Raw genomic sequence first — 17,907 nt, forward strand, 5'->3', positions numbered from 1 at the left:
CATGGTCAGTGACATCACTGATGATATCTCAAATGACATCACTGATGACATCATCCATGTGACAATCACATACACCTTTTCATACACTAGTAAAATCTTTCATCACTCTTTGTAAAATACAGACTATCATATTTGAATCCATTGTCACAGCAATACAAGTATTTAAAAACCCACTCAGTGATTCAAAGATGTATACACACATCTAATCACTTACCTGTAGATTCACTCATACAGGCTGTCAATGAACAATAGAACACTATCAAAAATACTTATACACCTATATCGAAATTGAACAACAGCACACATCCTATTCACATATGAAGTCATCCTACTCACTTATGCAAACAATGGATCATACTTACATATTTACTTAACTACACACTTATACAAACACCACTTCATCGTTATCCATACAGTCACTCACACAACCATTGAGTCTTATGTATACTTCTATATCTATACTACTATTTTAAGGAAGAACTTTGAACCTTTGAGGCGGGTAAACTCGGGAACCACAGAGCCAATCCACACACCCGATACATCGTTGTAATCGCCAGGGTGTGCAGATGGACATAGGCTATATAAAAGTAATAAATATACGTTATTTAAAAAATTTACCGGAAAAAAAAAGTAGTCCCTTGGAAGAAGCGCCGGCCGAGACGTGCGTGCCCGACGTGAGGAGCGCGGGGAGGAGCGGCGTCCAGGAGAGCGAGGAGGACCAGCGGACATGGCGCAGGGAGGAGCTGTGGGCGGCGGATGAGGTAAGTTATTTATTTATTTATTTGTGAGCGGTGGAAAAATGAAGCAAAAATGAAAATCGTGAGCAAGAGGAAGTAAACAGAGCATTACAAAAGTGAGCCAAACGGTGCATTACAGGAAGAAAAAGTTACGTGTGCAGATTACAAAAGCGTGCATGGTGAGCAAGAGGAAGCAAACGGAGCATTAAAAAAGTGAGCCAAACGGTGCATTACAGGAGGAAAAAGTTACGTGTGCAGGTTACAAAAGCGTGGAAAGTAAACATAGAGGTATAGGAGGAAAAGTGACGTGTGCAGGTAGCAAGAGGAAGCAAACGGAGCATTAAAAAAGTGAGCGAAACGGTGCATTACAGGAGGAAAAAGTTACATGTGCAGGTTACAAAAGCGTAGAAAGTAAACATAGAGGTATAATACTTCAATATATGGAGGAAGGCTCCGGGGGACCCACGGACAACGTCGGGCGGGCGGGGGCCCTGAACCCTAATTGCCCCCAGACAACGTCGGGACGGGCTGCTAGTATTTATATACAACAACTGACACATACACTGCCTTTTATTTTTCTAGTTTGTTGGACATGTACCATTGAGAAATATATTTGCTCATCACCACACCCATAAAGAGATTCACTCACCCAAACTGTTAGAACAAGTAATTTTAACTTCATATATCTATTGAATCAACTATTCACGCATCTTTGAACAGTCACAAACCCCCCACTGAACCACACACACTTTCATTCTCCTATACAAATACTCAGTTATCTAATCAATAACTAATATAGACTTTCACATAGGTAGTAACCAACTGTAGAACCAGTTTACACAACAACTGACAAAGTGATACAGATATTCACACAGTTTAGTCCCTATCCACTATATTTAGTGAGACACTATGAATTGGTCAAGTAAACAGTCAATTACACTGCTACTAAATCCTCCATCCAAATATTTATTTATATATATCCACTCATTCTTCAATGCAAATTGCTATATATATATATATAATGCATATTTAAATAACGAAGCAAACCACATTCACTGGATGATGTCATCAGTGATGTAATTTGAGATGTAATTAGTGATGTCACTGACCATGTCATGAATGATCTAATATGTGACATCATCAGCAGTGCATTGCGGGTGCGCGAAATATAGTTAGTACAACTAACTATATAGGAGCAATTTCAATGGTTTTGTATGAGTGAAATGTCCAGCTAACTATAACACCCCTAAAACTTATAGTTTTTTGAGTGAATTTCAAAGGTTGTTTAAAAGCTAATTCCTAACTTTATAAGGCCTGAAACCTATGGTTTTTTCAGTGAATATATATATATATAACTTCGCCACCACTGACTGCTTTCATCCACAGCAAAATTACGATGAGCGGTCCCAAGGATTCTGGTGCAAAATCAAAGTGCTTTTATCGTGCCCAGCAAATCCGCCATAGCGCGTTTCACTACCCAACGAAGCTTGATCACATGACGTATAGCGAACTATCAGGATGGCTATTTAAAGTTTAGTAATATGAAATGGCAAATCTCAATGCAAAAAAGCATTGACATAGAACACACACTTAATACAACAAAAGCACTTGGATATAGTGATATGTCAATGCTAAAATCACAGGGCATGAATATACAAAATGATGTTAATATTCAAAGGTTTAAAAAAAATTCATTCATTTTAAAAACCCAGAGAATAAATAAATAAATAAAGCCATATAAAACCTTGATTATAAATTCATACAAAATACAAGGTAATCACCTTAGTCATCATAGCTTATGGTTGCCGGTAAAGTGCCAAATCAAAAAATAAAGCCCAAGTGGGCTAGTAAACTGCACTGCCATTAGGTTTGATCCTAAGTTGTAAATAAAGCCAGCCCGTAAATTATGTGTAAAAGGTTGTGCAAACAAATGAGTACATTTTTTTTAACTAAAATCAACACATGCACATTGCAATTAAGAACAGGGAAATTGAGGCAGACTCTCAACAAATTTTAAGATGTTATTCATTTAATGAAAGATGACAATCTCCACATATTAACACAGCTATGTCCCTATAATGTGCAGTTCAAAACCCAGACAGGCACCTCGGAACGGGAATCTGGAGACAGGTGTACAAGTCCTCACTTGCATTTAATTTGTCATTTGAGCTGTCATCAGTGACGTTATCAGTGATGTCACTGACCAAGTCATGAATGATGTAATATGTGACATCATCAGCAGTGGATTGCGGGCACGCGAGTTACAGATAGTACAACTAACTATAACGGAGGAATTTCAATGGTTTTGTGTGAGTGAAATGTCCAGCTAACTATAACACCCCTGAAACCTATTGTTTTTGCAGTGAATTTCTAAGGTTTTTTAAATGATAATTTCTAACTATAACATACCTGAAACCTATGGTTTTTTCAATGAATTTCAAAGGTTTTTTAAATAATAATTCCTAACTATAACATACCTAAAACCTATGGTTTTTTCAGTGAATTTCAAAGCTTTTATAAATACTAAATTCATTAAGCATATCTGTTTTTTTTCTGTCTTTTTCAATTATCATCCCATTCTCAACCTAGTAAAAACTGCAAATACCACCACTCTTCCATTGATACCTTCCGCCAACAAAATTGCCACAAACCAGAACCACAACTAACGGTAATATTATACAAACTAGGCGTTCCCGTAGAAAAAAAACAAAAAAACACCACTTCCTCATATTTTCAACAACAAGTCAAATCTGCACTGCTACCTAAAAAAAACAAGCGATAGTTCCACTTACCACTAACAAATTAACATCAACATTTAACTCTCGACTATGTACTGCGTAAATTACATCCAACTCACCCCCAAATCTAAAGACGAATATGTGATAGAAGTACTAATTGTGCACCTCAGACACCTAAATAAATCACAACACCTAGCGCCACAACCACTACACCACCCCTCCTGACCCCTCCCCCTCTACTACCTCAGAGGCAGTGCAAAACAGGACAACAAACCTTCCCAAAATAACATATCCCCTTAACAGCACACTAACTGAATGTTCAGAGATGTGGCAACCAACTATGTATAAGAAAGGGGACTCGCACATCAACAATAATTTACACAATTCCAAGACTACCGGTGATATGCTATACACAATTCACTATACAAACCGAATACGTTTCCGTGTGTAGATATAGTATTGATACGTGTAGTGTACTGCACCGTGGGCGCAAGCCTATTATCTCAGACACTGGGGAATATCTCGGTCATGTAGCTGTATTGTCCCCCTTCCCCCTTGATGCAGAAGCGGAGTTGGCTGGTCTAACGTACGCAACTCCAGCATAAGAGTATAAATACATAGGCTATGCCTTGGGCGTGGTTCACTTGTGCGGAGAAAAAAGACTCTGCCGCAGTGAAGGTCCTCACCCTGCCACGTGGCTACCGCCATGGCCACGTGCCTCCTCAAAACAGGCCCATTGCGAACTCATCGCCACACTTTGATCTACACTGCAGACAGCAGGGTTCACAACTTGAATTCAGATTTGGATCTACACTACAGACAACATTGATTTAAGCCTTTCTTTATTTAATGCAGATACAATTGTACTATATGTCTTCAGATTTTGTTAAAGGATGTGAAAAAAAGCATTCCTCGATGTCTGTGTCAACTGCTGCCTTCAATCTACACAGCGGACAGCAGGGTTCACAACTTGAATTCAGCTTTTCATCTACACTACGGACAGCAATCAATTTAGCCTTGCTTTATTTAAGGTTGAGACAATTGTTCTGTATGTCTTAAGATTTTGTTAAAATAAGTGACAAAAAGGATTCCTTGATGTCTGTGTCGACTACTGCCTTCCATCTACACTGCGGACAGCAGGGTTCACAACTTGAATTGAGCTTTGCATCTACACTATGGACAGTAGGGAATTCTGCCTTGATTTATTTAATGCAGAGACAATTGTACTCTATGTCCTCAAATTATGTTAAAGGATGTGACAAAACCATTCCTCAGTGTCTGTGCTGACTACTGCCTTTCATCTACATTGTGAGGGCTCACAATTCAGGTGGAATGGTGATTGCACATGACGCATTCCTGTAAGCAAGAGACATTGTACCAGTGCGACCCGCCCAAAACACGAATCATCGCAGGGTACGCATACACTGAGTTTTTCAGGTACCACTAACTCGCTGCACTACAAGTCATCTTCACATGGCCTTATTAAGGCAGAACTCACAAAGCAAAAAACATTGCTCCCAGTGTGACTCCCCCGGACGACGCATCATCGCAGGTTACGTACATGCTCAGTGCCAAAGGTACTACGTACTCAGTGCACCATAAGTCATCGCCATGTGTCTGTATTCAGGCAGAATTCAACAGACAAAAGACATTGGTCCGAATGCGGTCCCCCTGGACCACGCATTATCGCAGGGTAAATACAAGCTCAACGCCAAAGATACTACTAAGTCAGTGCACCATATATCATTGCACAGAAGAGTGAACAGTTTTATGTCAGCAATGAGGCATACTATCACTTTTAAATCGAATTGATGCAAAATTCAATAGCATTAGTCCAATTATTGTGCCCCCGACCATGCATCATCGCAGGGTACGTACACGATAAGCGCCAAAGGTACTACTAACTCAGTGCACCATAAATCATCGCCATGTAGCCCTATTAAGTCAGAATTCAGTAGGCAAAAGACATTGCTTCCAGTGCGGCTTGGCCGTAGCACGCATCATCGTAGGGTCCACACAAACCGCCCCTAACTCAGTGCACCACAACTCATGAACCCTTCACGATAAAATCTTCTGTGTATTATTTCACATGTAGTGCTCCTACCTTTGTACAGCAGAAGTCATGAACTGTTTATGATGGAATATCTGTGTATGATATGATGATTACTATTGTACTTGTTACCAACAGCAACGCAATAAAATGGAGTCGAACGCATGTGCTCGTACCCACTTCATCTATCTATCTGTGTCTGTGTCTTCATTATGGTTGTAAAATGCTGCACCTGGGCCCTACCACATTATATTGTGCTGTAAACAGCCTATGCAACCAGCTTACCTCTGGCAGTAACAAGAATCATCTTACCTCTGGCAGTAACAAAGTGTATAGTAAATTTATAAGTGTGTGCTATGACTCGAGGTTTTTTTTTAGCATATTTATATCAACCCAAAACTATGTCAGCGATTTACATGAGCACCGTATTTACAGTACATTTTCAGGCACCCGTACATTACGTCATTTGTCTACAATAACAGGATATGGACGCGACTCCAAAGCTCGAACACTGATTTACGGGACCAAGTTCGACAGTATACCCCAATGACCACATACGTATATATATTAGCTGCCCTTCATGTGCCAAAAACTGCAACCGAAAGCTTTCATAGCCCTGTATTACTACAGCTACAACACTCCACTGACGCCTCATGTAGGCCCGAACTACAGGACAGGGCGTCCCACTACCACGTGCGTAGCCTATTTGGTTACTGAGGTAGTGGTTCCGCAAGGACTGAGCGGGTGAAGAACCTGTGAGGATGATGGGTGCACGAGTATGTCCTTTGCCATAGCAATATCAAGACTCAGCAACAAATGTGAGACTTCTTGATGGCAGAGCGGGACTGCATGATGTAGAAGGGGCTCTGTCCACAAAAAGGTGAGCAGTGAGGTCTGGATGCGCACCGGAAGGAGTAGATGCATTACAGCAGACTGGATACGAAAAAGCGACGCAGCAATTTAGGCGTAGGCAGTCCTACATACCCTATCTTATTGCATTTGTATTTTCTTTTCCTATAGCAGGAACGTTTTTATAGTCGGTCAAATGTCCGTCGCTCCCACATGCGTAGCGAAGTAGATGAGTATTTATTTTTTTATTCTATGTGCACCCAATTGGCCAGAGGCGGGCGCATTGCTCCGTCCATGGCCTATTGATATCTATTACGCGCTTGCTGTGCATTATAGCCTCCAATAATACATGAGGTTTTCATTTATCGTGCCCAGACACAGGCGTGATGATTGAACCCACGTGTATGACTGCGCACAACTTTTTTTCTATAACTGGATGGAAAACATTACTACTCTACTAATTGTTCATAGATCGAAACTCATTAAACAAGTTGGAACCATACAAATGGTTGTATTTTTAATGGGGGAGGGAAGGTGTGTGAAAGGGCGATGTTATTCCACTCCACATTAAGATAGTGGCAATTACCAATCATAACATCTTTCTTTTATTATCTTTTAGATGTGGAGCTTCAGGGTGCAGGTAAGTGGTGGAAGACACACCCGTGACAGAAAGGTGAGCTGCGAATATTCTTTTCAGTCACTCTCTCACTTCCTCTCTCCTTTGATGAACAAATGACACACAATCTTATCTTCCTTTTTATCTAACAGGTTGTGTTTCACAAATTGGCCGCCACCCAACACCTCCAAAGCTCAACGTTTGGGGATTCTGCGATGATGCGTGGCCGTCATAACAAAGCGTAGTAAGGTTGCTTCGAGATGTGGTGGACCCTTTTTGAAACACGACAATGGCACAAGGAAAGCAGAGAAGCTTGTTTTCGAAGCAACAAGAAGTCACCTGTGAGCAGAGAGAGTGGATAGTGTGCAGCAACTTGAGTGCCTAGGAATGTACAATCACCTCCGGGCAGTGGGAGTGGATAGGTTGCAACAGTCTGGGTCTGCAGGAAAGGGCACTCACCTCCAGACCTATGGAGTCAATGGGGGGCAGCAGTCTAGGTGCACCGTAATGAGAACTCACCGCTATTCAGTGGGAGTGCATGGGGTATAGCACCCTGGGAGGAAAAGAGCGCACAGACACCTCCTTGCAGTGGGAGTTGATGTAAAACAGTACCCTGGGTGTGCAAAGGTGTAACGCAGAAATATACATGTGCAGTTGTATGTACTCTGCAATTACTAATTCTATACTATCTTTCAGATCACTAAACTTGAGGGTGCGCTATGAACCGGCACGTGGGTGGACACTGGGGGCAAAAAGGTGAGCAGCGAAGATTTTCTCCAGTATCAACACTACCTCTCCTGCTCCATCTATTACGTTCTCTCTCTCACACTTTCAATGTATTTCTTTCTCTCTCTCCCTTTCTCTCACACTGTTTCTCTTTTCAAGTTATGAATGCTGCTGTCCACACTGCAGATAAATAAAGCAAGGCTGAATTCAACATTGTCTGCAGTATAGATACAAAGCAGAATATCAAGTTGTGAGCTCTGCTAAACGCAGTGTTTGCAAAAGGTAAGCATAGTGGCCTAGATCTCTCACCTCATTCTGTCTCATCTCTGAATCATTGTAAAGACCTGCTGCACCAGACTGTAGATTTGACCCAGAAGGCACTTTCCTTCAGACACCTCTACAGTGCGGGCCAACGAGAGGGGTGGGATGTATCAAGCACACTGCACACGTGCCAATAAGCAATATTGCCCAGTGTTATGTTAATCTGTCATCTTTCACCTCATTCAGTCACATCTCTGTTTCATTTTAAATATCATCTGTACCATAAGATAGGCCTAAGCCTACGATCAGCGCTGCTTTACTGACTCCTGTTTAGGGTGATTCTGAAGAAGGGGTGGGGTGCACTACCCTGAGTGTGCATGTGAGAAAAAGAGATCTTGCCTTCCATAATGATGTAATCTCTCACCTCATTCAATCACATCGATGTCATTTAAAAGACCTACTGGACCGTACTATAGACATCAGCCAGCAACCCCCGCTGCTCTATAGACATGTGACTTTAGCTTTTAGGACACTTTAGTTACTTCCTTTCTGAGTGTACATGCACACAGGCTCCCGCCACTGCCTTACATGCGAACATTAAGCTTCTAGCATACACTGATTTGCTATGTATATTATCATTAACATGATAAATTATAATTTAACCTTTTGTTTTCTCGAGCATTCCAACTCCTCGTTGAACCATGATTATCACTAACGATTAATCGTACGTCAAAAACGAAGGATGCACTCAACTCCTATTTTCTACCAAGTATAAAATAAACATTAATTTACCTGGAAACCTTTCCACCATTAAATTAATTCTCTCTTTACAGAGATAAATTAATTTGCTGAGAGGGGCTGAGCGGAAAACCTCACCTGCAATGATGCCCTGAGCATTCTAACACCTTCCATGGCAGTATCAAGACACCTTTCCATTGTGAAGACCTGCTCGTGGGACACACCAGTGGTATCATGAGAGTTGTGAAGTCTCAGTGTGTAAGACCTACAATTGAGCATATGGACTGGAGTGCAGCACTCTGGGTGAACAGTTGCATACAAGCAATTTTCCAGTAAGTAATAATGTAGGAGTATATTATCAAATGATGGCGATCTCTGGCTTCATGTATTTAAATTTCAGCACTTCTTAAACCACACTCTATCTCGCAGATCCCTGCGTCTTAGACAAGCGAATGACGAACAGTAAAAACTAAAGGCTGAGTGCAATAAGCCAACGCTCTATCTCCTCCTGCCCCTCTACTTTTAACTCTCCCTCCCTTTTTCACTTCCACCCGCTACCCTCCCTTCCATTTTCACTATGATACTTTAATCCGAACTAGCTTTTTTTACCTCTTCGACATACCACACATAATTATATTTCATTTTTGTTTTGCGGGTTGCCTACGCTGCTTCCACTGGAGTCCATCTCACGGTTTGTTTATAATATTGTTCTATTAAAATTACGTTTCTATTTATTTCCTTTTGATTTAATAAAGGATAATAAAATACTAACTGAGTGTATACGTCTTCTTCTTCTGACAACATTTAACTAGCACCACCCAGGCTTCAGAGTTGCCAAGGCACGCCCTGCCTATTAAAATAAAGATCCTGAGTATGACAATTCCTGGACTTAAGTTGCCTCAAACTCCTCGAACAATTAGTAAATAATTCTCTGGAAGAGGCCCATCTCCTAGACTACAAACATCTCTGTACCCTTCCGCGCCCAATTCACATGTGACTTTAGCACAATACTTGGGGGCATATTTACAAGAAGCCATTAAAATTATACTCCTTAATTTGTAAAAGACTAACTGATGGGGCTCAAAGTTTTACTAAGAAAAGAATGATGTTTATAACTAGAAGTGTAATACCGGGGCTTTCTCTTTACCAGCTCTTTACCAGAGGCTGCAATTAACAGTTCCTATGGAAATTTTTAAAAAGGCAGGCACACTTGCTGTTTGGATTAGCAGCATTGTGTACTGAACTTGTGACCTGTGTGCTCAATTAAGTGTTCCATGAACTGTTACTATGTTAACAGGCAGTAAGCAGTTTGGGGGAAGGGTTCAAAGGTGTTGGCTGTACAGAAACCGTCATATTTACCCAAAGTACTCTACGTGACAGAGGAGAAAGCAAACAGAGACGAAAGAAGACTGTCTACATTAGGAGCAAAATAAGTACATAACTCTTCGAATTAACCCCAAGAGAGGGTGTGATCAATAGCCACTGGTGTTAAAAAACCCCATGTACAATTTGCCTACTATGAACTCAACAATGGGCCATTCTTTATTGATCCCATCACACACTGCTGCTTCCTGTTTCACAGTGTGCACTTCACTAAATACTTGGTGGCTACTTAAATGGAACATGGGATTGTCGACATTTCAAAACTTAGGGGCATATTTACAAGGACAACGTTAAAATTATTGTAGCTTTAGTGGCAGGAAACTGCTGCTAAAACGCAGATGATGGGCTTGCTAATATGTGTTCAAGATTTCCAATAGAAGCCCAAGTTAGATGTGCAGGACACCTAACCTAGGTTTCTATTGCAATTCTCTAACGCATATTTGCAAGCCCATCATCTGCGTTTTAGCAGCAGTTTCCTGCCGCTAAAACGGCGATAATTTTAACGAGGTTTTTACTAATATTGCCCTTGGTTTGGAATTTGAAAGAGAGAACAGGGAAACCTGCTCACTCTTTCAAAATGCAAAGCAGATTGCTTTTCCCCACGGGGAGCTGTATATTGACAGGTCCCCGTGTTGAAAAGTAATGGCGGCTTCACAAGGATGCGGGGAGCTGGCTAGGACCATAGAGACAATGGGGTTCCAACCACGGTCTCCAACCTTGTAGATACGCCTAAACAGTAAACAAGGCGATATTCTTTTCACCAAATTTTTGCCTTTTAAAAAAAAATACGATGAAATAGCTCTTGGTAATATGCCCTCAAGTTTGCTATGACAAAGAGAGAACCTCGACTCCCGCTCTGCCATACCAAACAGCAGTGTCCCGGAGGTATGCACCCCGAGACACAGAAGGGGCTGGCCCTGGGGAGTGGTGTTCCCCAGGGCCCTCGACTGCTCCAGAATGGGGGCCACACGGTCCTTTTACCACAAAATAAAACGCCCCAGAGGGTGGTGATCACCGGGGCTTAGAGGGACCTTTGAGCCCTCCGACCCATTTTTTCAAAACCCCGAAGAGTAGCGGTCCCCTGGGGCTGGAATGGGCCTTTCAGCCCCCCCACCCAAGTATTTTACTGAGGGAGTACCTTTGAGCCCCCCACCCATTTATTTTGTAGTACTGAGGGATGGCGGTCCCTGGGTTACAATTAGCATTCAGCGCATGATCAGGACGGTGCACTTAGGGTGCGCTCAGGATGCGCAGATCCACCGCTGCCATTGATATATTTGTACTTTTTTTTTAAAAACCTTTATTAATGAAATGCACATTACACAGCGTCTGCCTACAACCCCTCGGGGCCGGCCGCTATGACACATATTGAAAGAATAAAGAAGGACAGTACACTGTTGAGACGATCACTGAGCGCACAATATAGTGTGGAGCATAAAACCGTACTAAAAGGATATTAAAGGTTTAATTTTATGATTTCGTCAAAGAAAAACAACAACACACAAACTCATGGTATCATACTGGCAAGGGTCATAAGAGGGGGGGGGGGAGGGGAAAAGGAGTAAATATAGAAAGGAACGATTCTGGCAAGGGGGGCGATCATGAAGGAAGAAAGGATACAGATGATATGGAAAAAAGAAAACGGAACGTCAATCATGGGGAGGAGGGGACAGGAACCTCGTAATCGAGTGGAGGGGAGCAAATATCGCCACGGTATGAATTCCACTGTGCCCAAACTCTGGACCATTTCCTGGGACGACCCCGTGCCTCTTACACCGTCTTTTCCCGAAACATGCACCAGTCCATACTATCTTTCCAGGCACTGAGCCGTGGTGGTCTGGCAGAGCCCCAGAGCTGAGCTATGTCCCTCTTAGCATCCAGTGACACGTCCCATCACATCGTGCACCCTGGACCAGAAGGCCGAGACAATCGGACATTCCCACAGAACATGGAGAAAAGTACCATCCATACCACGCCTACACCGTCCATCCGTCACAAGCCCCATTCGCACCAGTCGCATACCAATTACATACACACGGTGGAGGATCTTTAGCTGGACAAAACGAAGCCGAGCCAGAATAGCCACCTCCTTAGGGGAGGAAACAGCCGACTGCCAGTCCTCATCGTCTAGTTCAAGCCCGTCCGCTGTCCAGGAAGCACGAAGTTTCCCTAGCTGGTCAGCCCTGTTGTTGATGAGCTTCTTATAGATTAAGGAACTCGTGCTATCGGGGACGTGGCCGTCTAGGATACGATCCTCCAGGGGGGAGGATTGTGGAATATCAGTCCCGAGGGGAAAGGCAGAGGAAAAGGCGTACCATGCATCATCGCAGGGTACGTACACGATAAGCGCCAAAGGTACTACTAACTCAGTGCACCATAAATCATCGCCATGTAGCCCTATTAAGTCAGAATTCAGTAGGCAAAAGACATTGCTTCCAGTGCGGCTTGGCCGTAGCACGCATCATCGTAGGGTCCACACAAACCGCCCCTAACTCAGTGCACCACAACTCATGAACCCTTCACGATAAAATCTTCTGTGTATTATTTCACATGTAGTGCTCCTACCTTTGTACAGCAGAAGTCATGAACTGTTTATGATGGAATATCTGTGTATGATATGATGATTACTATTGTACTTGTTACCAACAGCAACGCAATAAAATGGAGTCGAACGCATGTGCTCGTACCCACTTCATCTATCTATCTGTGTCTGTGTCTTCATTATGGTTGTAAAATGCTGCACCTGGGCCCTACCACATTATATTGTGCTGTAAACAGCCTATGCAACCAGCTTACCTCTGGCAGTAACAAGAATCATCTTACCTCTGGCAGTAACAAAGTGTATAGTAAATTTATAAGTGTGTGCTATGACTCGAGGTTTTTTTTTAGCATATTTATATCAACCCAAAACTATGTCAGCGATTTACATGAGCACCGTATTTACAGTACATTTTCAGGCACCCGTACATTACGTCATTTGTCTACAATAACAGGATATGGACGCGACTCCAAAGCTCGAACACTGATTTACGGGACCAAGTTCGACAGTATACCCCAATGACCACATACGTATATATATTAGCTGCCCTTCATGTGCCAAAAACTGCAACCGAAAGCTTTCATAGCCCTGTATTACTACAGCTACAACACTCCACTGACGCCTCATGTAGGCCCGAACTACAGGACAGGGCGTCCCACTACCACGTGCGTAGCCTATTTGGTTACTGAGGTAGTGGTTCCGCAAGGACTGAGCGGGTGAAGAACCTGTGAGGATGATGGGTGCACGAGTATGTCCTTTGCCATAGCAATATCAAGACTCAGCAACAAATGTGAGACTTCTTGATGGCAGAGCGGGACTGCATGATGTAGAAGGGGCTCTGTCCACAAAAAGGTGAGCAGTGAGGTCTGGATGCGCACCGGAAGGAGTAGATGCATTACAGCAGACTGGATACGAAAAAGCGACGCAGCAATTTAGGCGTAGGCAGTCCTACATACCCTATCTTATTGCATTTGTATTTTCTTTTCCTATAGCAGGAACGTTTTTATAGTCGGTCAAATGTCCGTCGCTCCCACATGCGTAGCGAAGTAGATGAGTATTTATTTTTTTATTCTATGTGCACCCAATTGGCCAGAGGCGGGCGCATTGCTCCGTCCATGGCCTATTGATATCTATTACGCGCTTGCTGTGCATTATAGCCTCCAATAGTACATGAGGTTTTCATTTATCGTGCCCAGACACAGGCGTGATGATTGAACCCACGTGTATGACTGCGCACAACTTTTTTTCTATAACTGGATGGAAAACATTACTACTCTACTAATTGTTCATAGATCGAAACTCATTAAACAAGTTGGAACCATACAAATGGTTGTATTTTTAATGGGGGAGGGAAGGTGTGTGAAAGGGCGATGTTATTCCACTCCACATTAAGATAGTGGCAATTACCAATCATAACATCTTTCTTTTATTATCTTTTAGATGTGGAGCTTCAGGGTGCAGGTAAGTGGTGGAAGACACACCCGTGACAGAAAGGTGAGCTGCGAATATTCTTTTCAGTCACTCTCTCACTTCCTCTCTCCTTTGATGAACAAATGACACACAATCTTATCTTCCTTTTTATCTAACAGGTTGTGTTTCACAAATTGGCCGCCACCCAACACCTCCAAAGCTCAACGTTTGGGGATTCTGCGATGATGCGTGGCCGTCATAACAAAGCGTAGTAAGGTTGCTTCGAGATGTGGTGGACCCTTTTTGAAACACGACAATGGCACAAGGAAAGCAGAGAAGCTTGTTTTCGAAGCAACAAGAAGTCACCTGTGAGCAGAGAGAGTGGATAGTGTGCAGCAACTTGAGTGCCTAGGAATGTACAATCACCTCCGGGCAGTGGGAGTGGATAGGTTGCAACAGTCTGGGTCTGCAGGAAAGGGCACTCACCTCCAGACCTATGGAGTCAATGGGGGGCAGCAGTCTAGGTGCACCGTAATGAGAACTCACCGCTATTCAGTGGGAGTGCATGGGGTATAGCACCCTGGGAGGAAAAGAGCGCACAGACACCTCCTTGCAGTGGGAGTTGATGTAAAACAGTACCCTGGGTGTGCAAAGGTGTAACGCAGAAATATACATGTGCAGTTGTATGTACTCTGCAATTACTAATTCTATACTATCTTTCAGATCACTAAACTTGAGGGTGCGCTATGAACCGGCACGTGGGTGGACACTGGGGGCAAAAAGGTGAGCAGCGAAGATTTTCTCCAGTATCAACACTACCTCTCCTGCTCCATCTATTACGTTCTCTCTCTCACACTTTCAATGTATTTCTTTCTCTCTCTCCCTTTCTCTCACACTGTTTCTCTTTTCAAGTTATGAATGCTGCTGTCCACACTGCAGATAAATAAAGCAAGGCTGAATTCAACATTGTCTGCAGTATAGATACAAAGCAGAATATCAAGTTGTGAGCTCTGCTAAACGCAGTGTTTGCAAAAGGTAAGCATAGTGGCCTAGATCTCTCACCTCATTCTGTCTCATCTCTGAATCATTGTAAAGACCTGCTGCACCAGACTGTAGATTTGACCCAGAAGGCACTTTCCTTCAGACACCTCTACAGTGCGGGCCAACGAGAGGGGTGGGATGTATCAAGCACACTGCACACGTGCCAATAAGCAATATTGCCCAGTGTTATGTTAATCTGTCATCTTTCACCTCATTCAGTCACATCTCTGTTTCATTTTAAATATCATCTGTACCATAAGATAGGCCTAAGCCTACGATCAGCGCTGCTTTACTGACTCCTGTTTAGGGTGATTCTGAAGAAGGGGTGGGGTGCACTACCCTGAGTGTGCATGTGAGAAAAAGAGATCTTGCCTTCCATAATGATGTAATCTCTCACCTCATTCAATCACATCGATGTCATTTAAAAGACCTACTGGACCGTACTATAGACATCAGCCAGCAACCCCCGCTGCTCTATAGACATGTGACTTTAGCTTTTAGGACACTTTAGTTACTTCCTTTCTGAGTGTACATGCACACAGGCTCCCGCCACTGCCTTACATGCGAACATTAAGCTTCTAGCATACGCTGATTTGCTATGTATATTATCATTAACATGATAAATTATAATTTAACCTTTTGTTTTCTCGAGCATTCCAACTCCTCGTTGAACCATGATTATCACTAACGATTAATCGTACGTCAAAAACGAAGGATGCACTCAACTCCTATTTTCTACCAAGTATAAAATAAACATTAATTTACCTGGAAACCTTTCCACCATTAAATTAATTCTCTCTTTACAGAGATAAATTAATTTGCTGAGAGGGGCTGAGCGGAAAACCTCACCTGCAATGATGCCCTGAGCATTCTAACACCTTCCATGGCAGTATCAAGACACCTTTCCATTGTGAAGACCTGCTCGTGGGACACACCAGTGGTATCAGGAGAGTTGTGAAGTCTCAGTGTGTAAGACCTACAATTGAGCATATGGACTGGAGTGCAGCACTCTGGGTGAACAGTTGCATACAAGCAATTTTCCAGTAAGTAATAATGTAGGAGTATATTATCAAATGATGGCGATCTCTGGCTTCATGTATTTAAATTTCAGCACTTCTTAAACCACACTCTATCTCGCAGATCCCTGCGTCTCAGACAAGCGAATGACGAACAGTAAAAACTAAAGGCTGAGTGCAATAAGCCAACGCTCTATCTCCTCCTGCCCCTCTACTTTTAACTCTCCCTCCCTTTTTCACTTCCACCCGCTACCCTCCCTTCCATTTTCACTATGATACTTTAATCCGAACTAGCTTTTTTTACCTCTTCGACATACCACACATAATTATATTTCATTTTTGTTTTGCGGGTTGCCTACGCTGCTTCCACTGGAGTCCATCTCACGGTTTGTTTATAATATTGTTCTATTAAAATTACGTTTCTATTTATTTCCTTTTGATTTAATAAAGGATAATAAAATACTAACTGAGTGTATACGTCTTCTTCTTCTGACAACATTTAACTAGCACCACCCAGGCTTCAGAGTTGCCAAGGCACGCCCTGCCTATTAAAATAAAGATCCTGAGTATGACAATTCCTGGACTTAAGTTGCCTCAAACTCCTCGAACAATTAGTAAATAATTCTCTGGAAGAGGCCCATCTCCTAGACTACAAACATCTCTGTACCCTTCCGCGCCCAATTCACATGTGACTTTAGCACAATACTTGGGGGCATATTTACAAGAAGCCATTAAAATTATACTCCTTAATTTGTAAAAGACTAACTGATGGGGCTCAAAGTTTTACTAAGAAAAGAATGATGTTTATAACTAGAAGTGTAATACCGGGGCTTTCTCTTTACCAGCTCTTTACCAGAGGCTGCAATTAACAGTTCCTATGGAAATTTTTAAAAAGGCAGGCACACTTGCTGTTTGGATTAGCAGCATTGTGTACTGAACTTGTGACCTGTGTGCTCAATTAAGTGTTCCATGAACTGTTACTATGTTAACAGGCAGTAAGCAGTTTGGGGGAAGGGTTCAAAGGTGTTGGCTGTACAGAAACCGTCATATTTACCCAAAGTACTCTACGTGAGAGAGGAGAAAGCAAACAGAGACGAAAGAAGACTGTCTACATTAGGAGCAAAATAAGTACATAACTCTTCGAATTAACCCCAAGAGAGGGCGTGATCAATAGCCACTGGTGTTACAAAACCCCATGTACAATTTGCCTACTATGTACTCAACAATGGGCCATTCTTTATTGATCCCATCACACACTGCTGCTTCCTGTTTCACAGTGTGCACTTCACTAAATACTTGGTGGCTACTTAAATGGAACATGGGATTGTCGACATTTCAAAACTTAGGGGCATATTTACAAGGACAACGTTAAAATTATTGTAGCTTTAGTGGCAGGAAACTGCTGCTAAAACGCAGATGATGGGCTTGCTAATATGTGTTCAAGATTTCCAATAGAAGCCCAAGTTAGATGTGCAGGACACCTAACCTAGGTTTCTATTGCAATTCTCTAACGCATATTTGCAAGCCCATCATCTGCGTTTTAGCAGCAGTTTCCTGCCGCTAAAACGGCGATAATTTTAACGAGGTTTTTACTAATATTGCCCTTGGTTTGGAATTTGAAAGAGAGAACAGGGAAACCTGCTCACTCTTTCAAAATGCAAAGCAGATTGCTTTTCCCCACGGGGAGCTGTATATTGACAGGTCCCCGTGTTGAAAAGTAATGGCGGCTTCACAAGGATGCGGGGAGCTGGCTAGGACCATAGAGACAATGGGGTTCCAACCACGGTCTCCAACCTTGTAGAT

This window comes from Lissotriton vulgaris, chromosome 10, assembly GCF_964263255.1.
Source record: "Lissotriton vulgaris chromosome 10, aLisVul1.2, whole genome shotgun sequence".
Taxonomy (NCBI): domain Eukaryota; kingdom Metazoa; phylum Chordata; class Amphibia; order Caudata; family Salamandridae; genus Lissotriton; species Lissotriton vulgaris.